The sequence below is a fragment of the Crinia signifera genome, chromosome 4 (assembly GCF_055691185.1).
Source record: "Crinia signifera chromosome 4, ASM5569118v1, whole genome shotgun sequence".
Classification (NCBI taxonomy): domain Eukaryota; kingdom Metazoa; phylum Chordata; class Amphibia; order Anura; family Myobatrachidae; genus Crinia; species Crinia signifera.
Window position 1 is genome coordinate 60,913,126 of NC_139220.1, and position 22,964 is coordinate 60,936,089.

The 22,964-nt window shown below is 44.7% G+C and overlaps 1 protein-coding gene across 1 annotated transcript in view; it reads left to right on the top strand.

Annotated features, from left to right (window-relative positions):
* Positions 1-22,964, top strand: part of FOXRED2 (FAD dependent oxidoreductase domain containing 2) — a 232,279-nt gene that overhangs the window by 203,272 nt on the left and 6,043 nt on the right. The gene's annotated exons all lie outside the window — the stretch shown is intronic.

Here is a 22,964-nt window from a genome sequence, read left to right on the forward strand (position 1 = left end):
ACATTAGTAGAAATTGATAGAGTACGTGCAACAAACAGGTGAAGTTGAAGTAGCCGATCCTTAAGTTCATTTAAAGTTGGGGTTGTTCAAGTAGTCCAATGTATTAAGATCAACTTTTTAGCCAGAGTGCAAACCAAGATGAGAAAAGGTACAGTTGGAGCGCCCTTCTTCTTTGCTCGGCACCCGCCAGATCCCGTCCTCTGGCGAGTGCCGGCGATATAGAATGGGACGCACGTGCGTCTCACATGCATGCGCGTCCCAGCCTCTCGACAGTGGCGATGCGGGTCCCTGCCCGTCTCCGCTTCAGGGAGACGGGCAGGGTTAGGTGGGGACCCGGGACAAGGTCTGTTGCCATGGGGCACGTGACCTTGTATATCACCAAGGTGAGATGAGGGATGGGTCCAATTCCTGAAATTTATGCATAAGCATGTCAAGAGGATATTTAGAATTAAATAGTTCATTGAGAAATTCCATTATTTTACACCAGAATTTCCTTATTTTGCCACAAGACCACATACAGTGGAAGACCTTGGCATTAGTCATCCCACATTTCGGACATTCTCCTGTTGCTACTGGTGACATGTTTACTTTGGGCAGGAGCTATATATAACCTATGCATGGTCTTAAAAAGTACCTCTTGCAAATAAGCTGATTGGAGATATTTCATCTTGTAAATAAAGTGTTTAAATAGATAAGCTGGGTGTGAAATTTCTGGAATGTTTAGAGCCCAGGCCTTTATCAAACTTAAAGAGGAAGATGTGGATGCTGAGGAAAGTAAAATATCATAAACAAAGCCCGTCTTGAACATTTGTGTATGCGTCAACATGAAAATAGGTAAGAAAGGATCAGGGTCTGTTGGTGAGGTGATGGGTTGTATCAGTGGGGTAACATAATGTCTAGCTTGCAAGTACATGTAGAATTGGGAAGGTCGTATTTTGTTTTCAATTTCGAGAAGCTGAGTATGGTTCCTCCAGGGTCAAATATTATGGTAGCCAAATCTAATCCCTTTTTTCTCTATCCTAGTAAAGTTTGATTCGACAAGGAAGATAGGAATGATGGATTACCCCATAAGGGAATAAATGGTTTGATGTTTGGATTTCTAATAGTTTTTTATTGATCTGTATCCATGGATTATAGGTACTTTGAAGTAGGACATTATTTAATATGTGTAAAGAGATGAAGCCAATAGACGTGTGAAGCAGTGCTCCAGGGCAGAAGGGAGAGAAAATATCTTTGTCTAGGAAGCTTTCTGTGAAGGTCGATTTATCTTGGAATCAATCTATTATGTATCTAAACTGTATGGACCATGCATATAAGTGGAAATTGGGAATGTGTAAGCCTCCATCTAATTGTGGTGGTATCAGTCTTAGTGTAGTCATTCTGGGTTTTTTCCCATTCCACAATCGTGACATACATTTATTTAATAATAGATAATCTGATTTAGGGAGTATACAGGGATCAATCAATCAATTGTAGACAGAAAATTTTAGGGAAAAAACTACAGCTCTACGTAGTGAGTCTAACTGAGAGGTGAGGCCATGGTGAGAATCACCATGAGAGGTGATTTTGTCAGTTAGAGGTATAAAGTTAGTTTTGTATATTCGATGAGGGTCTCTAGGTATTAAGATACCTAAGTACAGTATTTTATGTGTGTAGGTGAACCTAGTGACCCTAGGGTCACACAGGAGCGCTGGTATAACACTGGTGGAAGGTTCTTTCCCCTTTGGGTAAGCTGAAGCCTCCTATCAGAGTTGTGTACCTCTGTTTTTTAGTACAAAAGAGGATAGTATTAGCTAAATGCAAATACCACTAGGTGACACTGCTTACCACAAAGACTAAATAAAACAATATAAATGTGATATCACTTATTTAATAAAAAAGCATCAATTCATATACAATTCACATACACAATGCACTATTACAAACTGACATACAAGACATACAACATTTAACACATATATATATATATATATATATATATATATATATATATATATATATATATATATATATGGTGAGGCTGGGTATAGTGTTATATATATACACTGAGGCTCTTAGGCAGTTATTAATGTTCAATTGATATCAGAGGCATTTAGGCGATAGTTACCAGTCCCATTTGTATTGCACTGCAGGGCTCCTTTTAGTCTTTGGATATTTAGATGTAGGACACATTCCCTTTATCTGAGCAGATGGAAAGAAAAGTCATTTTGTAGGTATGGTCAACCCTTCAAAAACGGGACCGGAAACAGGTATTAGTGTCCAAATGTTTTATATCCTTGCTGACTTATAGAGAAGAAACCCCAGGCATGGGGTATTTATAGCAGCCGATTCTGCAATCTCCACGGGTTGTAATACCGGGCAAATCAGGCTCCAATATGCGTTTCTCCGCCTATAGCTTTATTCGGCGGCTTCCTCAGCTGAATATCTCATAGCGTCGGGCTCTGCTTTTATGCAGTGTCCGTTCGTGGGGATTTTTTATCCACAAACTTCCACATTTGCATCTCAAGCCTCGTTCTCACATTTCTGTTATTTATAGATTACGGCAGCCCTCTTTATTTTCACATCCACGACTCGTATTCGTTGGCCAATCGGATTTATACTGCGCCATTTTTCTTTTTCCTTTATATAGTCAAGCCTCTTTTTGATTCATATTCCAAGCCTTGTTTTCAGCCCCGGTATATATATTTGCCTACTTATTATTTCAATAAAACACCTCGTAATTCCCTTTTTGTTAGCCTCACACCAATACAATTATTTTACCCAGTTATCTTGCCAGACAAACAACCTATTTTTAACTTACAACACACATAATATAAATCGATGGTGTATTCAAATCATCATCATATACGTAGTTTACAACATTTGATATATATATATATATATATATATATATATATATATATATCTATGCATTTTTCATATATCATTATCATAGAACTCGTATCCAAAAATATTAAAATATATATATTAAAAAAGTAGATGAAAAAATATATAAAATCCATTTCAACCTTAGACATTAACAGATATATATCTAAATATAAAATTTTTACCAAGAAGAGATACCTAGATATTTTTATTTTTATTAATAGCGATATAATACCCCCACTTGACATCTAATATTTTATTTCTATAATTTCCTTTTTCTATTACCCACTAGTAGTAACCCACTAACAGAGGACCCACATAGTGGACCACAAATGGACCACAAATATTGATTATTGTGGATCAACAAATGTTGATCCACAATAATTCTCAACCCACCCCAAAAAACTCTGACCAAGGCTCAAGTCCCAGACTATATATAGGAACATGACTAGCATACAATCTAATTCTACTACACACTCCAGATGAATCATCCTATATACTATTCATCTCAATGGTTTCATTTAGACCCTGGGGGGCTAGTGTTCTCAATCTACAAATCTAGAACGCCACTCTTCTACATAGTTGTGCATATCTGTCTCCCCCCTAGGGGTGTTTTTTATTTGTTCTATTCCAATCATGGTCATGCCTCTTATATCTCCTTTTTGGCATTTCGCCATATGTTTATATAGACTATTGGTCAGTACCATTTTATGGATATTCCGTTTATTCTCCATATACCTGATGTATAAATTTCTAACTGTACGGCCTACATATTGTAGGCCACATTTACAACTTAACAAATATATAATGTACTCTGTTTTACAGTTAATGAATTATTTTATTGGGAAGATCTCTCCTGATACTTGTGATGTAAAATCAATGCTTTTCTTAATAGTATATTTACATGACATACATTTATCTTCACCACAAATGTGATAACCTTTTGGCTTTTCCGGTAACCAAGTTCGTTTTTGTACCCGTTTATCTGGATTTTTTTTTTAAGCTGGGGGCGAGCTTGTTCTTCAAATTTCTTGATTTCCTAAACACTATCGTGTCCCTAATCCCAACTTCCGTTTTTATGACCTCATCCAGTTTAAGAAGGTGTAGATTTTTCTTTTTCTTATCTTTTTAATTTTCATAGCTTGTGTATTGTATTGAGTGACAAAAACTGCTTCCTTTTCTTTTCCTTTCTCTTTATTTTTAGAGCCCTGTTTATTTTCTTGTTTGTATATGAATTTATGCTTTTTCATTAACCCCTTCCCGACATTTGACGTACATTTACGTCATGGTCGGGATGTACTTCCCGACACATGGCATAAATGTACGTCATGAGTTCAAATTGTCACCGCGTCTATAGACGCGGTGACAGAGGGACGATGTCTGCTGTCCCTGACAGCAGACATCTTCCCTCATTGCCCAGGGGGGGCACCGATGCCCCCCCCCAAGCGATCGCTGCGATTGGCTGTTCAAACGTGAACAGCCAAAAGCAGCGTTTACTGTGTTAGGTGTATAATTTTGACTCTGCTGCCCCCTAGTGTCCAAAAAAAATAAAAGGAGTTTTAAATAATGATTAAAACATAAAGTAGACATATGATCTTTGTTAGTTATGAACTATTTTGAGTGGTATGATTATTTGTCTCACAAGCAGAAAATTTAACATTTTGCAAATTGCAAAATGTTCCATTTTTTTACGACATTTTGGTATTTTTCACAAAAAAAAACTGTATCGACCAAAATTTACCACTAACTTAAAGTATAATGTGTCACGAGAAAACAATCTCAAAATCACTGGGATAAGTAAAAGCAAAAAAAAGTTATCCCCACTTAAGTGATACATGTCAGATTTGAAAAAAAAGGCCTCTGTCAGGAAGGCAAAAACAGGCTGCGTCGGTAAGGGGTTAAATAAGTTTTATATTGTTTTATTTAGTCTTTGTGGTAAGCAGCGCCACCTAGTGGTATTTGCGTTTAGCTAATAATTTCCTTTTTATGTGTGTAGATTGAAGGTTAAATTGGGCCATGGCAGGATGCCATAAGGCATAGTTGGAGGGCAGGTTGATCAGTAAAATTTCAGATTTGTCAACATTCATCTTATACCCTGATCTGGCTCTGAAGGAGTTTATTATATCCATTATGGCAGGTATATAGTGTGGCGAGCGTAGCGAGCCACCGTGCCCAAAGCCTGGCGAGTGGCCGTGGAATACATGTAAAGTAATCTGCGTCCCTTTGCGGGGCTCGCTGCGCTCTCCACGCTTCGGGCTCGGTGGCTCGCTGCACTCGCCACACTATATAAAATCAGCTCCACACCGATGTGGATAGTGGGGTAATGAAAAAGTCAGAGGACGTGTTCCGCCACCGCTCGCAACGCTTCGGGGTGGCGTGGATAGTGGGGGGGGGGGGGGGTGTTAAACCTATTTTTGGAACATACAATCATATTATTGTATACCTAATGTCATGGCATCGCACACCCTATAAAATCACATGCGATTTTGCGGGACATGCGATGCGATGCCATGCGATATAGTGGGGTACAATGGGCATAGAAAAAAATAGCTTAAAAGTAAAATAAAAATCGCATCACATGCCGCTATAATGGCCCATGCGATGCGATGCAATGCGATTTCCCTACGGTGCCATACATAGGAAATCTAAGCGCCATGCTAGGAAACAAGTAATAAATAAATAAATAAGATGATGATGTTTGCAAATGGTGCAAATTTAAGTTCAGTGTGCCCTATCTGAGCACCAGTGAAAGTCTGTGAATTACGAAGTGCAATGGTTAGAGGCTCTATAGTGATTGTAAAGAGGAGTAGAAACAGGGGGCGCCCCTGACTCATACCCCTCTGTATTGGAAAGGGAGTTGAGAGGAAGCCATTACTTGCTATCTGCGAGGTAGGATCAGTATATAGTTTTTTTTTGTTTTTTTTTTAAATCCAGGAACCAATTTATTTAAAAATCTGCATTTACCCCGCCTTCCATACGGATCGCCAACTCCGTCCGTACGCGTTAAGAAGCTGGCCGAACGGACCGCACGTGTATTTTTCATGGAATACGCCTCCTCCATCTCAGGGAACCTCCCCCATCATTCGATGGTCGTAGACCATCGAATGCAGGACCGAGTGGTCCACCAGCTCCCGCAACCTCAGACCACACGGACATTTTTCCGTGCAAAAGCAGGGATCTGGGCGGGCAGCTGACATCCGGCGATGTCATATGTCCGCCCCCTACACGTGCGTCACGACTGCATTACCATACATACGCCCAGCGTTTGCATGGGAACGCCCATGAAACGCGGGGCGTATGCATATGGTAATGAGCCCAAATAGCCCTTCACGCCCCTCTCCACCCCCTGTTCGATGTGTTCACATTTCATGCGGGATTTGGCCGTACACCCCGCTTGCACATGCGCAGAGACGCCTCTGCACATGCGCAGACACAAAACATCGGCGGCACGAACGCACGCGGATATTACCGCACCAACCAGAATAAGGGCCAAAGGGAGGGTTTGGGAAGGAAAGGAGGGGTGGGGTACGACTATCTGGTGAACTCAGCATGACTTGACCTATACACAATCTCAGGTGTTTTACAGAAAGTAAAGATGTTAGGCAGACTGTCCACTTACCTCAGTTAACAGTTCTCCTTGAATAAACCATTCGTTATTATCAAAAATTTTAAATATTTTTGTACGCAAGGAAGTTTCCAGGTTTTCAATGAAGAGGTCCCATTTTTAATCAAAAGTAAGTACACCTTTCTCAATGTAAATGGTAGCCGTTTTCCTTTCAAAATACAATAATTGCAACAATCTCCTCTTCAATTCCATGATAGAGGGGGATGATTTTTCCAACCAATGTGATACTATAAGTTTGCGAGCTACTGTGACTATAATTGTCAGTATAGGAATGAGGTGTTTGGGGGTAGGACCTGTCAGAAGTCTACCAACATGCATTCAATTGGGTTGGGTCACATAGTTAGAGTAAAAGTGGAGTTATTATACATAATGAGTTTGTTCCAAAACTTTTTTATATTACCGCATTCCCAAAAGCAATGCATGTAGGAAGCTGAAATGCATTTGCATTTGGGACAGGAACCTGAATTTTCAATGTTAAAATGGGCATATCGGGCAGGTGATATATATGCCCTTTGGATGGTACGATAGTGGACTTCCTGTAAGTACGTGGAATGGAGAATTTTCATGGTAGCCTCATAGTGATGACTTAAGAAATTTGGCGAAGTTAGTGAGGGTATGTCTGTACGCCACTGTTTGAATAAACCTTCCCATTGTGTGGATGTTGGAATGTCGGTTAATAGTATATATATATATATATATATATATATATATATATATATATATATATATATATACTAGAGAGAGAGAGAGAGTGTATGGAATAAATAAAAGGTACTCTGGGGTCTTGCTATATTCACAGCAAAAAACGACCAACGTTTCGGGGGTGGTCCCCCTTTGTCAAGGTGCGTAGGTGATAACAAGAGACAACATGAACAGTGTTTACCTTATAAAGAAGAAGGACTGACATGAATCACGTGCTCTAACCAGCCCATTATGTGCTTTTTTCTTCATCTCTGTCTCATCTCACTATCCTTTATACTTTCTTCCAAACTTATTAATAATATGACCCATGTCATCTCCATAGTGACGGCCAACATATATAATATGCTCTTAACGAGCTCAATGTGTGCTTTTTTTCATCTCCGTCTTATCTTGCTATCCTTTATATTTTCTTCAAGCGTAATAATGTGACCTGTCATCTCCTGAGCGAGAAATGAGATGTATAACATGCTCTAACGAGCTTAATGTGTGCTTTTTTTCATTCGAAATCTCGAATTTTGGAAAGTTCATATTCCACGCCAATGAGTTTGGACATTGGGTGTCCTTTAAAATTTATAATGTAATCAATTCAACACTAACAGATTAGCAGTGAAATGTAAAAGGTGCTGGGAATTTTGAGGAAAGGAGGAACTTTTTTTGGTGCTGGGACTTGTAGTTTAATTGTAAAAAGCAATGCCTCCACCATCTTGGGACACCGAAGACAGCCCCGGGCTTCAGCCCTGGACAGGTGAAGCCTGGTGAGGACCCCTTTATTGGGAGTCTCAACTCCCCCAGGTACCCATCCAGCCACGGTGCACATGGTACGGCCGGGGGACATTATGTAAAAAGTGTCCCCAGCTGTGGCATGACACCATGGGCTGTTGGAGCCCAGTGCTGGTTCCAAAATATGGGCGACCCACATAGGCGTGCGCAGCACATTTTATCTCTGGTCGCTGATGAAAAGAAGACACTGAGAAATATATTGCTCAGCAATATATCGCCCCCGTGTGTACACAGCTTAATTACCAGGGAAAAGATTATTTTTTAAATAAAGGAGCCTCCAAAAGAGATACTGAAAGAGAGAAGGAAATATTGAGATGTAAAAGCAAGGCTCAGAGAATTGGATTTAAAGTACTCAATGTTATATCCCTCTAAATTGATGATTGAAGTGAACGGGGAGACTAAATTTTTCTTCTCCCTGGGGGATGCTGCCAGTTGGCTGGATGCAGGGACGTGCAGTCAGGGGAGGCAGTGCCTCACCTGTCATAAATGATTTAAAAAAAAATACAAAGATATTTTAAACACATATACTGTGCAATAAGTATCTTATTTGTATTTTTTTTTTAATAATTCATGTGGTTGGACACTGTGGGGAGGCTGGGAGGCAATTGAAAATTGTCAGCAGCGGGGGGCAGAGCTTAGGGACATGCACAAAAAGAGGCTGAAAAGCCCATAAGAAAACAACGGGGAAGCGGCACCTATACATCTGCATCAGTGACAGGGCTGTCACTGAGACAGATGTGATAGGACAGAAGATACAGGCTGTCATACACTGACAGCCTGTATCTGCTCTCAGAGCCAGCCCTCTCTGCCGTGATCAGTGCCTTCAGCAGCGGGACCACCCGGGGCACCAGACATCCCCTCCCCTCCCCAGAAGGTATTACCTGTATTGTCGGGCACTGGAGGAGGTGATAGCGGGCGATGTCAGGAATCAGCAGCGATAGAAGCGGGCAGCGGCGGCGGGAGCGGGCATATGCGGTGGCGGGAGCGGGACTCGGCAACACATCCCTGTCTCCATAAAAAGCAGGGGCTGGGATGGTCGCGTTCCTCCTCCTGTGTGCTAGCAGCTCGGGGCAGCACATCATGTGCGGTAACTGGCTGCTGCTCCTGAAAGGCTGAGGAACGATGCCCCAGACCAGGGGGAGATCTGGCTTCTGTGAGCTCAGGTACAGGCTTCTAAACAGTGGCGGAAGTCTCAGAGTCATTTGCCGCCGGGACACCCAGCCTGACATCCATTGCCTCTGAACTCCATTCAGCCCCTGCGTGCCAGCTAATATTGTATGGGAGCAGCGCTGCCTGCAGTGATTAGCAGCGTTGCTCCAGGAGCTCAGTGTGAGGAGGAGACGGGACTTCCTGTACATACAGAGCCCCTGTCTCCTGCTGACAGCCCGGCAGCCCGTCCAGCTCTTCACCCCCCACGATCTCCTGGTTCATGCTATGGAAGGTATGCCTCTTTTATAGTGTTTGTTAAACTATTTATGTGTAGTGTGTGTGTGTATCTATATAGGGCTATGTTTATGTGCATTTGTTGCTATGTGTGCATATATGGCTGTGTGTTTACAGAGGTGTGTGTGGCTGTGTGTATACACATATGTGTGTGTGTGTATATACATGTGTGTGTGGTTGTGTGTATACATATGTGTGTGTGGTTGTATGTTGCTATGTGTATACATGTGGGTGTATGTGCATATGTAGCTGTGTGTGTGGTTGTGTGTATACATATGTGTGTGTGGTTGTATGTTGCTGTGTGTATACATGTGGGTGTATGTGCATATGTAGCTGTGTGTATACATGTGTTTGTGGCAGTGTATAATTGTGGGTTTATGTGCATATGCACTGTAGCTACTGTCTGTGTATACATGTGATGTATGTGGCAGTGTGTATACATGTGGCTCTATGTATGTGGCTGTGTGTATATGTGTGTGGCTGTGTGCATATGTGTGTGGCTGTGTGTGTATATGTGTGTGGCTGTGTGTGTATGTGTGTGTGTGTGTGTGTGTGTGTGTGCATGTGCCCCTGTGGGTGTGTCTGCATTATAGGATAGCTAGCCAATAGTCTTAAGAAAGCAGTTTTTTTTTTTTGGGGGGGGGGGGGTGATAGAAGTGGGGCAACATCACACTTTTGCCTCCGGGCATCTCTTATAAACTTACGCCACTGCTTCTATAGGACTCCGCAGTCTTCCTCCACTCGGCATGTATACTATCTATACACCTTTCATCACGGTGTCAGACTAGTTTAGGTGCATGGCCTTCAGAACACCCCACACATTATGTCCCTCTGGGATAGTGGCACAGAGGATCTTTCAGCAGACCAGTCCTGGCAGCACTGAACCTAATGAAGGAATAAGGATGGATATATATATATATATATATATATATATATATATATCCATCCTTATTCCTTCAAAGACTGAAACAAGGTCTCCTCATATGAAGTCTAGATAATATCAGGGTATCAATCAGAGCCTCACCAGTGACTGACCTAACCGCACGACACTGGCTGGATGGTTCCTACCCAGGCAGGAGACAGCTAGCTATCCGTTAGCAAGATTGGAGTCATGATATAATATTATGCTAAGAATATTGTCTTCTCTTTCTGTTCTAGCAAAGTTGGGAACATGACGGATATATATACATATATTTTTTTTCTTCTTCTCTAAGCACGTGGGGGAGGGGGGGCATAAGGTAATAGGAATAAATTGTAAACAAGATATAGGAGAGCCAGCCACGCATATAGTGGCCATTAACTAATCGCTCCTAAGGAAATAATAGGAGGTTAAGAAATAGGTTGGCTAAGGGGGGAATCAGGTATCCCTAGGGATTCAGGTAGTGCAGGGTGGGGGAGGGGGGAGGGGGGATGTGTTGTGTGTATATGTTTTGTATGTCATGTACAGCACAGGTCAATAAGGAGACAAATAGGAAAACAGATGACTTCAAAGATGTCTAGAGGAATCTCAATTCTAGTAAAGAAATCTGTGGTTTTTGAAAGTAGAACAGTTAAGGTGGACCCTGGGGGTAGATATGTGTTTCTAGACTGTAGCATAGATCATGTCGATATAAGTCTATTAAATATATATGTCACACCAGGGGGGCTCAGTCGACAAGACTGAGACCTCTGGTGGGGACCTGGACCGGTGAGGTTGGAGAGGACCCTTGCGCATGGAGTGCGCGACAGTGCACCCAGAGCCAATAAGCAGTCAGAGATAAAATACAACCGGAGTTTATTTGCAGATGGTTGTAGTATAACAGACAGTAAAGCATGCAGGATAAATGACAGAGTTCATGCAGATTGCAATACTTTACAGATGTGATGATATGTGGGATCGATGGTGGAACATCGGATGTGGAGACTGTGGGTCCGGAATGACGGACGGAAGACTTGAGCTTGACTGTGGGTCCGGAATGACGGACGGAAGCTTGGCTTGGAAATCCGGAATATCGGACTATCGATGATGATGTGGGAACATCGGATCCGGGTATCGGATATGGAAGATGACTGTGGGTCCGGAATGACGGATGGGAGATGACTGTGGGTCCGGAATGACGGACGGAAGCAGGAGATCCGGAATATCGGACTAGCGATGAAACATCGATGGTGGATGATGCTGGAGCATCGGAAGGACCAGAGTCCCGGAGCTAGGCTTGGTCGCTGGGCTGAGAGGCAGGATCACAGGCGGTGGAATAACCTGGACTTCACAGGAGATGGAACAACCTGGAACACACTGCAGCATGGAAGACAACACCAGCAGAGAAATACACTTGCACGGAGACAAGGACAGCTGACCATACACTGGAGACAACTGAAGCACTAGCAATGGTTCTGAGAGCTCCCTGCATACTTATACCCACTGGGTGGCCAGGATTGGCCGGGCAGGTATGACAGGGAGATCAGAACCAACGTGATTAGACAGTGCAGACATGTGACTGGGAAGAACATGGCAGCCCCCATGTCTGCTATGGCGGGAAAGTGTGTTTGTGCACACCATGCTGGATACTGGGAGCAATGGCGGCGGACAGGTGGATTGCCGTGCACTGGGGACTGTCACTGGGAGACAGGACGCCGGCAGAGATGACGTCTGGACCGCAAGCTGAACCTGCGGAGGCACTTAGCCGGTAAGAAAGTCTGTCTGACAGCTCGGATCGTGACAGCACCCCCCCTTTAAGGGTGGCCCCAGGACACCTTTTAGGCTTGCGGGGAAACTTAGAGTGGAACGCCCGGATGAGTCTGGGAGCATGGACATCGATGGCATTGGTCCATGATCGCTCTTCGGGGCCGTAGCCCTTCCAATCGATCAGATATTGCAGACGACCATATCGGATGCGAGAGTCCAAGATTTTACTGACCTCATATTCTGTTCCACGCTGGGTGCAAACCTTAGGAGCCTTGGGGAGCTTGGAATGAAAGCGATTCAGAACCAGCGGCTTGAGCAGCGAAATGTGGAATGTAGCTGGCACTTTCAAATAGGGCGGCAACTTGAGCTTGTAAGATACTGGATTGACGACTCGCTCAACTGGGAAAGGACCAATATATCGGGGAGCGAACTTCATCGATGGCACTCTTAATCGAAGATTCTTAGTTGACAACCAGACACGATCTCCTGGACGGAGGGCTGGCACAGCTCTGCATTTCCTGTCGGCAAATTTTTTGTACCTGCTTGAAGCCTTCAGAAGTGAAGAACGAATGAGCTTCCAGGATTTGACGAATTGCCGGATGGTCGTGTCGACCGCTGGAACAGAGGACGCAGGTTGCAGAGTGAAGTCAGGAACTCGAGGATGAAACCCATAATTGGCAAGGAAAGGAGTGACATTTGATGAAGAATGATATTGGTTATTATGGCAGAACTCTGCCCATGGAAGGAGTTGAGCCCAGTCATCTTGGGAAGAAGAGACATATGTGCGGAGAAATTCTTCAAGGTCCTGATTCACCCTCTCCGTTTGGCCATTGGTTTGAGGGTGGTAGGCTGTGGAAAACTTTAACTTGATTTGAAGCAGGGAGCACAGGCTTCGCCAGAACTTGGCTACGAATTGGACTCCTCTATCGGAGATGATTTCAAGAGGCAGCCCATGAAGCTTGAATATCTCTTTGATGAAGAGCTGGGACAGCTTGGAAGCTGACGGAAGACCGGTGAGGGGAACGAAGTGAGCCATCTTGGTGAACCGATCAACAATCACCCAGATGGTGGTGAACTTGTCAGATTCTGGAAGATCAGTTACAAAGTCCATAGAGATATGCGTCCAAGGACGATGTGGCACTGACAGTGGCATCAATTGCCCAGGAGGAGACTGACGACTGGTCTTGTGCTGAGCACATTTAGCACAAGAGGAGACAAAGTCCTGTACATCCTGTTTGAGGGACGGCCACCAGTAGGACCTGGTGATAAACTCGTAAGTTTTATGAATGCCTGCATGGCCAGCGAATTTTGAAGAATGCGCCCAACAGAGCAACTTCTTTCTTAGAGCTGGCTTTACATATCTTTTCCCTGTAGGGGGCGTGAGATTTGAAACTCTCGTTGCGGAGAATGCCACTGGATCAATAATAAAGTGTTGATGTGTGGAGAATCACTTTCTTGCTCCCATGAGCGGGAAAGGGCATCAGCTTTTCGGTTTTGTGTCCCTGGACAGAACGACAGCTTGAAACGGAACCTGGAAAAGAAAAGTGTCCATCTGGCTTGACGGGGATTTAAACATTGCGCAGACTTGAGATACAGAAGATTCTTGTGGTCTGTGATAATTGTGATCTCATGAACAGCGCCCTCTAGAAGATATCTCCATTCTTCTAATGCCAACTTGATGGCGAGGAGCTCTTGGTCACCGATGGCATAGTTACGCTCTGCAGGCAGGAACTTACGGGAGTAGAACCCACAGGGATGAAGACGACCATCGGGCGCTTTCTGCGAGAGGACTGCCCCAACACCCACGGAGGAGGCATCAACCTCGAGAATAAAGGGCAAGGTGGTATCAGGTTGTCTTAAAACAGGAGCGGAAGTGAACCTCTGTTTCAACAGATGGAAGGCTTCGATGGCTTCTGCCGGCCACTTCGCTGGATTAGACCCCTTTTTAGTCAAGGCAGTGATGGGAGCCACAATAGAAGAGAAGTTACGAATGAATTTTCTGTAATAATTGGCAAAACCCAGGAAACGTTGAATACCTTTCAGCGAAGAGGGAATTGGCCAATCTTGGATGGCCTGCAGTTTTCCTGGATCCATTTGAAGACCAGAACCGGAGACAATGTACCCTAGGAAGGGTATAGACTTCACCTCGAAGACACACTTCTCCAGTTTACAGTAGAGATGATTAGCTCGCAGCCGGGACAGAAACTCTTTGACCTAATAACGATGTTCAGTGATGTTATTGGCGTAGATTAAAATGTCATCGAGATATACAACTACATGACGATACAGAATGTCCCGAAAAATCTCATTGACGTAGTGCTGGAACACGGCTGGAGCATTGCTGAGCCCAAAGGGCATGACGAGGTACTCATAGTGGCCGTCTCTGGTATTAAACGCCGTCTTCCACTCGTCGCCCTCTCGTATGCGGATGAGATTGTATGCACCCCTCAGATCGAGTTTCGTAAAGATGGTTGCACCGCTGACACGGTCAAACAGCTCGGTGATGAGGGGCAACGGATATCGGTTCTTTACTGTAATGTCATTGAGGCCGCGATAATCAATGCAGGGACGTAGGCCTCCATCCTTCTTCTTGACGAAGAAGAATCCTGCGCCAGCAGGAGAAGTCGAAGGACGGATGAATCCCTTTGCCAGATTTTCCTTGATGTAATTGGTCATGGCTTGAGTCTCTGGAAGAGAGAGAGGATAGGTTCTACCTCTGGGTGGTTCTTTGCCTGGGATAAGTTCGATAGGGCAATCCCACGGTCTGTGAGGAGGTAGGACATCAGCGCCAGACTTGCTGAATACATCTGAGTACTCTTGGTAGGGAAGAGGCGGTAGGTCTGCTGCATTGGCTGAAGAATGACGAGCTGGGAGTACCTTTTGGAGACAGGTACCGGAGCAGGAAGGATCCCAGGAAAGGATTTTCGATGTCTTCCAATCAAGACGAGGATTGTGAAGACGGAGCCAGGGTAAACCCAGAACCAGAGCATGAGTGGCTCGGGGTAAAACCAGGAAGGACAAAAGTTCAGTGTGCAGGACTCCCACTTTTACTGTAAGTGGCAAAGTTCTGCGGGAGACTGTCGCATCAGGAATCCTACTGCCATCCACAGCAGTAAGGAAGACAGTCTTGGAAAGACTTTCAGTGGGTAACCCCCACTTGCGGACCAGTTCTGCAGTAACAAGGTTGCCAGCGGCACCGGAATCAAGAAGTGCGGAGACAGTCTTGAAATGCTGACCAACTTGTAGGGAAACTGGAAGGACACAATCAGTTGCTGATGGAGAGGACTTAATTACTCCTAGCCTACCCTCTCCTTGACGGGCTAGGAGGAGGAGTTCTCCTTGACGCTTTGGGCATGCAGAAATTTGATGTGCAGGATCGGCACAATACAGGCAGAGCTGTGCCAACCATCGACGTCGATGTTCTCCTGGAGACAAACGGAAACGGTTTATCTCCATTGGTTCTTCTTTGGAATGGACCGCAGGAGCAGTGGGTAAAGAAGGCGGAGGAGTTGGCACTTTAACTGGAGCGCTCTTGTGACATTCTACAGCCCTTTCTCGGAAGCGTAGGTCTACTTTGATACACAATGAAATAAGGTCACTTAGACCTGAGGGTAAGTCTCTGGTAGTGAGTTCATCCTTAATATGATCGGATAGGCCATGCCAGAAAGCTGCGTTCCCATCATACTTGGTGGGGATAGACAGATGAAGGCGAGGTGCAGCAGCCATTACAGGAGGATGAACGGGACTTGGAAGTTCTCTGACAGGCTCAGGGCCACTGAAAGTGGTCTGTAGCTTATCCAGCCGGGAAGACAGATCTTGCAGACAATGAATCACTTGGCTCTGCGCAGCCTCTTGCTGATCCAAGCGAACAGCCAGTTGCTGTACAGGGCTGGATGATGATGCTTGGTTTGCGGCTGGATCCATTTGGCTAGTGCTTACTGTCACACCAGGGGACTCAGTCGACGAGACTGAGACCTCTGGTGGGGACCTGGACCGGTACCTCAACCGGGGAGGTTGGAGAGGACCCTTGCGCATGGAGTGCGCGACAGTGCACCCAGAGCCAATAAGCAGTCAGAGATAAAATACAACCGGAGTTTATTTGCAGATGGTTGTAGTATAACAGACAGTAAAGCATGCAGGATAAATGACAGAGTTCATGCAGATTGCAATACTTTACAGATGTGATGATATGTGGGATCGATGGTGGAACATCGGATGTGGAGACTGTGGGTCCGGAATGACGGACGGAAGACTTGAGCTTGACTGTGGGTCCGAAATGACGGACGGAAGCTTGGCTTGGAAATCCGGAATATCGGACTATCGATGATGATGTGGGAACATCGGATCCGGGTATCGGATATGGAAGATGACTGTGGGTCCGGAATGACGGACGGGAGATGACTGTGGGTCCGGAATGACGGACGGAAGCAGGAGATCCGGAATATCGGACTAGCGATGAAACATCGATGGTGGATGATGCTGGAGCATCGGAAGGACCAGAGTCCCGGAGCTAGGCTTGGTCGCTGGGCTGAGAGGCAGGATCACAATAACCTGGACTTCACAGGAGATGGAACAACCTGGAACACACTGCAGCATGGAAGACAACACCAGCAGAGAAATACACTTGCACGGAGACAAGGACAGCTGACCATACACTGGAGACAACTGAAGCACTAGCAATGGTTCTGAGAGCTCCCTGCATACTTATACCCACTGGGTGGCCAGGATTGGCCGGGCAGGTATGACAGGGAGATCAGAACCAACGGGATTGGACAGTGCAGACATGTGACTGGGAAGAACATGGCAGCCCCCATGTCTGCTATGGCGGGAAAGTGTGTTTGTGCACACCATGCTGGATACTGGGAGCAATGGCGGCGGACAGGTGGATTGCCGTGCACTGGGGACTGTCACTGGGAGACAGGACGCCGGCAGAGATGACGTCTGGACCGCAAGCTGAACCTGCGGAGGCACTTAGCTGGTAAGAAAGTCTGTCTGACAGCTCGGATCGTGACACACCGTTGGCTGACTGGGATTGGTTAAATATTGCAATTTTATGTGACAAGGACTGGAACTCCATTTGTTTTTTTTTATATATCTACCACTCCTGCAAATATCAATACTGAATAGAATAGATGTCTTAAGCTGGGTACACATATGTACAATTTCATTTTTCTTGCGACCGTTCGATCGACTGAATACACGTTCGGCCGTCCGAAACATACGACCGATCTGCGCGTACACATATGTACAATTTTACTTGCGACGTCCGATGTACTCCCGTCCAAACAATCGCAAGAAAAAGATTGTACCACCGTACACACTCTCCCGTTCTGGCTATTCACACGATAAAAATGTACACAACATTATCATAATGGGCTGGATTAAAAGAGCATACCAAAACGAGGCGTGATCACGGAACAAAGAATCGTTCGTGTAGTACAGTGAATAGAGCCGTGACTATTCAGATCATTGCTAGCTGTACTGGATATACGTACGTACGTTCGTTCGTCTATCGGTGCATTTGGGCCTTTTTAATTATGAGCTTGAGGAGAAGGAAGGCTCGTGCGTGCATTTTGGCTGCTATGGCCATTAGATTGCGGGCTATTAAAAAAAGAAAAAGGACCAAGAATCGGAGCTGCTGGACCAGAGACTGGCTTCTGAGGAGAGACACCTTCTCCCACATGCCATTGCTACAGGAGATACGGGAGAACAATCCTGATGATTTCAGGAATTATCTCCGTATGGATGACGCTACCTTCATGGAGCTGCTGACACTGGTTACCCCTTTAATAGAGAGTGAGGACACCTATTTCAGGAGGCCTATTTCTGCAGAGCAGAGACTGGTGGCAACGCTGCGTTACCTGGCAACAGGCAGGACCCTTGCCGACCTGAGATTCACCACCGCAATATCATCTCAAGCGCTGGGGTTGATAATACCAGACACCTGTGATGCCATCGTCCAAGTTCTACAGGACAAATACATGAAGGTAAATATGGAAATTACATACATGTCCCCCATATGTATAGCTGTGCACATACCTGTACCCTATATGTATATCTTTACAATACCTGTTGATTTAATCTTTTACACCAGTGGGTGGGGGGTCATTTTGATAAGGCGGGTAATAGCTTTGAGGCTGCAATGGGGGAGGGCTGATGGGTCTAAAATCAACCCAACAGATTATTAATACGCATATACTTTTATATTGCAGTTTCCATCGACCAAGGAGGAGTGGCAATATATTGCACGTGATTTCCGTGATCTTTGGAATTTCCCTAATTGTGGTGGAGCTATCGATGGCAAACACGTCAGGATCATGCCCCCTGCAAAGAGTGGATCTTTTTATTATAATTATAAGGGGTTCTTCAGCATTGTTCTAATGGCCATCGCTAATGCCCGATACGAGTTTGTATTTGTGGACATTGGGAAAAATGGTAGAGTTTCAGATGGAGGAGCCCTGGAGAATACCTTTTTCCACGACCAACTGAAAAAAAAATGAACTGAATCTGCCAGAGCGGACTGAAAATGAGCACGGTTTGAACTTTGTTTTTGTGGCGGATGAGGCCTTTGCATTGCACCCTAATGTCCTTAAACCCTACCCACAAAGGGCACTGAACAGGGAACGACGCATTTTTAACTATCGCCTGTCACGTGCCAGGCGAGTGGTTGAAAATGCGTTTGGGATTCTGAGTAATAAATTCAGAATTTTTCACAGTCCCATCAATCTGCGCCTAGATAAGATTGACAAAGTGGTGCTGGCCTGTTGTGTGCTGCACAACTACATGCGCAGAAAAGCGGTGCACACACAACAACTGGGGGCTACAGTGGACGAGAGCCAAGTTGTTGACGAGCCTATTGGTCTGACAGCTTTGGCAACTAATTTAAACACCAGAAATGCATCAACGCAAGCAAAGTTGTCAAGAGACGAGTACTTGAATTATTTCAATGGTGTTGGGGCTGTGGAGTGGCAGAATGACATGATTGCTTAAAAATGTACCTTTTTGTCATTGTAAATATATTGTTTTTTGGTGTGTACAAATCAATATTTTGCCAATAAAATTTGTATACTCACAGTCCCGCACAAATTGTCCTCCGCGTCTTCTTGCAGCAAGGAGGAGGAGGTGGAGGCGATAGCCTGGTCTTGGGCCAGATTACTGACCGAATCACGGCAAGTGAGTGGTAAGACTCAGGTGCCAGGCATTCCTGGAGGGCACAATGCCACGACACCTGGAGTGCAGACTGTACCCAGTACTGGTGTTTATGTACTAGCAAGTAGTAATGATATATCATGGTAAATGATATTTTCACACGGACACCAACTAGATTAGAGAATTTTTAATTTTTATATAAATTATTAACTTATAAACTTATAACAAATATAACATAAATAACAAGGAAATAAATAATAAAGAAATACTTAAACATAAAAATATTTAAACTATATTATTAAAACAATAATGCAATTAAATCAACTATATAAAATATTTACATCTGGTGGTAAACTTGTCCCACCCCATAATCCCCTGTATCCATCGGTGGTTGGGAGGGAGATGGACTTTCCACTAAACTCTGGAAGGGGCCACCAGGTGGACCTGGTGGGATTGTATTAGCCGACGTTGCCGGTTGGTGCTGCCTTTGCCCAGTTGGTGGCTGGAAATGTTGGTACTGGGGATATTGCAGCGGGTGAAATACCGCTTGTTGGGGTATAGGAGCTGGGCTGATGGGTTGAAATTCAACCCTAGGCAGAGGGGTCTCATCGGTGAGCCGTGTGTGCCGGGACAGAGTCCCCACACGGGCCCGGTACAGCGTCTCATAAAATATGCGCTCTACCTCCACCCTTGTAGCCGGGTCTAATTTTCTCAAATTGTCTGCCAATACACTCCCCACCCGGTCCGCATCATCCTCCTCCATGGTCATCAATCTGTTGGCAGACTCCAGGATCTTGGTGGTTGCCACGTCCGCAGCATCTGGAGTCTGCCTCGGCCTTTTGCGCCCTCTTCTTGATGGCGCTTCTGCTGGAGGTTGAGCGCTTGTTTGCGGTTCAGCGCTGGTCGTGGCGGTTGGTGTGGGGGTGGAGCAGAGGGCCGGTGAAGGCAGCTGTGATGCCACCTCCAGCGATGCAGAAGATTCCTCCTCGGCAAATAGCGATGGCTGTAACAAAACAAGATGACAATGATGTATCACTATCGATTGTTAAGACTTCCATATATTTTTATATCTACGCAGAAGAACGCAGCCCACACACCACCATGTTGCTGCCATGGATGAAAGTGAGCTAGTTGAAGAGGCGTTATGACTGGCATCTCTGGAAACTAATTATTTAGATACCAGACATACCAAATACTAATTTATATACCAGAAATGCATCTATGCGTGCTAAATTAACCAGGGATGAATACATGCAGTATTTTATTGGTGTTGGCGCTGTGGATTGGCAGAATGATATTATTTCGTTAATTTTAGACAACAAAAAAATATTACAATAATCCGTGCCAGAAAGACTACAACAGTGTAGATACCAGGGATTACCAATGCCAACCAAAAGTTCCAAATACAAAAAATGTGGTAAATGCACTTGCGATGTCTGAATATTGATCACTGTGTTCTCAGGCGGATAACAGTATACCTCCACCACTGAGAAGAACCAGAATTAGGGCCACAGAGAAGGTCAAATTGACGATGTATAACCAAAAGGGGGGGTATCGCCCCCTGCAACTGACCTCTCTGTTGTGCCCAACAGAGAGGTCAGTTGCAGGGGGCGATACCCCCCCTTTTCATTTTACATGTTCACAATTTTTATACTGTACTTGCTGTTATATTTATCTGGTTTAAAAAAAAAAAATTAAATAAAATACGTCTACTTACTGTGCCGCAAATGGTGTCATCAGAAAGCTCTTGGTTGCACGCGGAGGTGGAGGGGGCAGGCTGGTTCCTTGTAGTGTTGCTGACCGAATCCCTGGGCAGCTCCTGGTCCACCGTGAAGGCCAGCAGGTCGTAGTACCACAGCCTGGGCACATAGACTTGGTCTGCCCCTGCCCCAGACCGCTTTGAGGACTCCACCTTATTTAGTTCCTTTTTAAATACGGTCCTCATATTAGCGATCCGAGTCCGGACCCACTCTACATTTGCTGTGGGGTAGTAGGTCTGGCTCACCCTCACCAGCTCCTCCAGAGCAGATAGCCTCTTCTGCCGATTCGAATGGTCTTTGGATTTGGTATTCCAGAGACAATTCTGATCCCTGTAGGCCTCAATGAAGTCCTTCATAAATTCGACATTTTTTTCTGCCATGGTTGAATTTCTGTTCCAAAAAATAAAATAAAAAGGCATATTATTTTCTTGATACACAAAGCACATCATAAACCATTTAATGTACAGGTGTTCAGTCTGTGGGCCACTAGATATACTGTAGCTATAGTACAGGAGTTGAAACTCTGTGGGACATAGGATACACGGTCACTACAAGCCCCAGCATACCCATGGCCCACAGATTGAAGTCCCTGTCATAGAAAACTACACATTTTGTTTTAATACTCACCGAAAGAAATGTCGATAAATAGTCCGGAAAATTCGCAGCGCAGCTCCGATCACTCGAACAGCAACGACGGAATATTCTTTCGTGCTGAACGTGGCTTGAAACACAGTGATTGGATGAGCGCAGGAATCTCCGCCCCACTCACGTGCTTCGCGTCACACAGACACGGGACATCGAGGAGCCATGTCGGAGGGTCTGGCGCCACCGCATATGGGGGAGGCCAGTACAGCACCTTTGTTTTCCAATTCAGCACTGATAACAACAGATAAAGAAATCGCTGAGAGACAGGACAACAAGGAGAAAAAAGTGACGCGCGCATCCGCCATGTCATCTGCAGAGGTGGAACTGATGGTCAAAATGCTGGATAGAAGGGACTACGATTGTTCGAGAAAAACATACCCCAAGACAAATTATAGAAAAAAAATTATTATGCAGCGTGTATGCAAGGAGATAAAGGAGAAGTTTGGGAAAAGAAGGTCCAAATACCAGCTACAAAAACGGTGGTCGGACCTGAAGCACAAGGAGCAGGCCAAGCTCAAGAAAATTCGTGGAATTATTAAAAGAAGTGAGTCCAATGCCCTAAGTGGCTTTATTAATATACTGTCTTGATCCATTACATTTTGTGTGTTTTGCTGACATGTTGCTTGTTTTTACTCAGAGGAAATCCAAGCCAGGAGAAGACATGAGGAAGGCAGAGACAGGGCCTCCAACCTAAAAATAAAGAAGGAGAGTACAACAGGTAAGGTTTTGTACCAGCACACCAACAGAACAACACATGTTTTATACACACAACAAGGGGTAGTAATATGTCACTTTACCTTGTCACTATAGATGATATCCAGGCTGCGCAGCCGATGGAAGGGACCACAGAGGGCCACCAAGTGATTGCGATCACCAGCAGTGTAGATGGTGAGTGTATACTGCAAATCATCTTTATGGGATAGTGACGTATCATTTGTGGAAAGGTAAACATTTCTTTATCTGTACTAGATATCATCGAGATTTCAGATGTCAGTGCAGAGGGGGAGAAGAACACACCATCACCTGACACGTCCAGCGACGAAAGCACAATGCAAGAAAACATGACACAAGTCCATAAATGTCTACAAGAACTTAGCGGGAAAGTCCATACCGTAGCCCAAAAAATTACGAAAATCCAAAAAGGCGTAGCAGTAGTACACTCTTTATATGAAAAAATTTATAACGGTTTGCATTATAAAGTCAAAAAATAGTTTGTGTACTTTATTTTACTTTTTTCTCCTTCTTGTTTATTTGGAGGCCAGCAGCATGCACCTTAAAATGGTGCATGTCATGGCAAGCAGTCCCACGGCAGCAATGCATCACATGTGAG